Source organism: Rhincodon typus, chromosome 5 (assembly GCF_021869965.1).
Source record: "Rhincodon typus isolate 14 chromosome 5, sRhiTyp1.1, whole genome shotgun sequence".
Lineage (NCBI taxonomy): Eukaryota > Metazoa > Chordata > Chondrichthyes > Orectolobiformes > Rhincodontidae > Rhincodon > Rhincodon typus.
The window spans coordinates 1318554-1320894 of record NC_063336.1 but is presented as its reverse complement, the minus strand read 5'-3'; the positions used below and the strand labels follow the sequence as shown (position 1 = coordinate 1320894).

Sequence of the window (2341 nt, the reverse complement as noted above, 5' to 3'; positions counted from 1 at the left end):
GACATGAAGGGTCTAGGCCCGAAACGTCAGCCTCTCTGCTCCTATGATGCTGCTTGGCCTGCTGTGTTCATCCAGCCCTGCACCTTGTTGTCTCGGATTCTCCAGCATCTGCAGTTCCTACTATCTCTGATAGAATTCCGCAGTTGTTCTCCATTTAATTCATACTCTGTTTTTTCATTTTTCATTGCCATGGACACCAACCTTGCAATTTTCCTTGCAATTTGTCTGGCAGATTTTTGCCCACTCGCTCAAGGTAACTATGTCTGCCTGCAACCTTCCTGTGTCTTTGTCATGGCATACTTTTCTGCCCTAAAGTAAAACAAAAAACTGTGGATGCTGCAAATTTGAAACAAAAAACAGAGAAACCTGGCAGCAACTGTGGAGAGGAAGAGAGAAATAAATAATGTTTCAGGTCCAGTGACCCTTCTTTCTGACCAATCTTGGTGTTTTCTGAGAATTCAGACACCATGCCTTGGCTCACCTCACCTAAGTCATTGACGTAAATTGTAAGAAGTTGAGGTCCCAGCAGAGAACCTGGCAGGACTCCAATTATCACATCCTGCTGATCAGACAGAAACTTAAAGGTTATGGTCCACGTTGGTACTAACAACATACATAGGGAGAGGGATGTGGCCCTGCAATCAGAATTTAGGAGTAAGGTAGAAAAATAGCCTGCAGGACATTTAAAATACTAATCTCCAGATTACTTGCAATGCCACATGCGAATGAGTAAAGAAACAGGAAGATGAATACAGGAATGTGTATATCAGAGATAACAAGGTGTTGAGCTGGATGAACACAGCAGGTCAAGCAACATCAGAGGAGCAGGAAAGCTGACGTTTCGGGCCTCGACCCTTCTTCAGAAATGGGGGAGGGGAAGAGGGGTTCTGAAATAAATAGGGAGAGAGGTGGAGGCGGATAGAAAATGGATAAAGGAGAAGATAGGTAGAGAGGAGATACAGGTCAAAGAGGCGGGGATGGAACCAGTAAAGGTGAGTGTAGGTGGGGAGTTAGGGAGGGGATAGGTCAGTCCAGGGTGGACGGACAGGTCAAGGGGGCTGGATGAGGTTAGTAGGTAGGAGATGGGGGTGGGGCTTGAGGTGGGAGGAGGGGATAGGTGGGAGGAAGGACAGGTTAGGGAGGCGGGGACGAGCTGTGTTGGTTTTGGGATGCGGTAGGGGGAGGGGAGATTTTGAAGCTTGTGAAGTCCACATTGATACCATTGGGCTGCAGGGTTCCCAAGTGAAATATGAGGTGCTGTTCCTGCAACCTTTGGGTGGCATCATTGTGGCACTGCAGGAGGCCCAGGATGGACATGTTGTCTAAGGAATGGGAGGGGGAGTTGAAATGGTTTGTGACTGGGAGGTGCAGTTGTTTAGTGCGAACCGAGCGTAGGTGTTCCGCAAAGTGATCGAAACACATTGAATACAAGTACTGTGATACACACATTGATTGCAAAAACTGCACTATACACATTGACTGCAAACACTGTGAGATACACATTGAGTGTAATCGCTGCGATATGCACATCGGCTGCAAACACTGTGAGATACACATTGAGTGTAATCGCTGTGATATACACATTGACTGCAAACACTGTGAGAAACACATTGACTACAAATACTGTGATATACACATTGACTGCAATCACTGTGAGAAACACATTGGCTGTAATCACTGTTTGCAATGAATGTGTATCTCGCAGTGATTACAGTCAATGTGCATCACACTGTGTTTGAAGTCAATGCATATCTCACAGTGATTGCACTCAATGTGTAAATCACATTGATTACAGTCAATGTGTTTCTCACAGTGATTGCACTCAATGTGTATATCACAGTATTTGTAGTCACTGTGTTTCTCACAGTGTTTGCAGCCGATGTGCATATCACAGCGATTACACTCAATGTATCTCGCAGTGACTGTAGTCAATGTGTATCTCAGTGTTTGCAGCCGATGTGCATATCGCAGTGATTACACTCAATGTATCTCGCAGTGACTGTAGTCAATGTGTATCTCACAGTGTTTGCAGCCGATGTGCATACCGCAGTGTTTGCAATCAATGTGTATCTCACAGTGTTTGCAGTCACTGTGTTTTTCACAGTGATTGCAGTCAATTTGTATACCGCAGTGTTTGCAATCAATGTGTGTATCACAGTATTTGTATTCAATGTGTTTCTCAAAGTGTTTGCAGTCAATTTTTATCTCACCGTGATTACAGTCAATGTGCATCTCACGGTGTTTGCAGTCAATGTGTATTACAGTGATTGCAGTCAATGTGCTTCTCACAGTGATTACAGTCAATGTGTATCTAACAGTATTTGCAGTCAATGTGTACCAA

At 44.6% G+C, this 2341-nt stretch overlaps 1 protein-coding gene across 1 annotated transcript in view; it reads left to right on the top strand.

Annotated features, from left to right (window-relative positions):
- Window positions 1-2341, top strand: part of LOC125483089 (dynein axonemal heavy chain 6-like) — a 343417-nt gene that overhangs the window by 261550 nt on the left and 79526 nt on the right. The gene's annotated exons all lie outside the window — the stretch shown is intronic.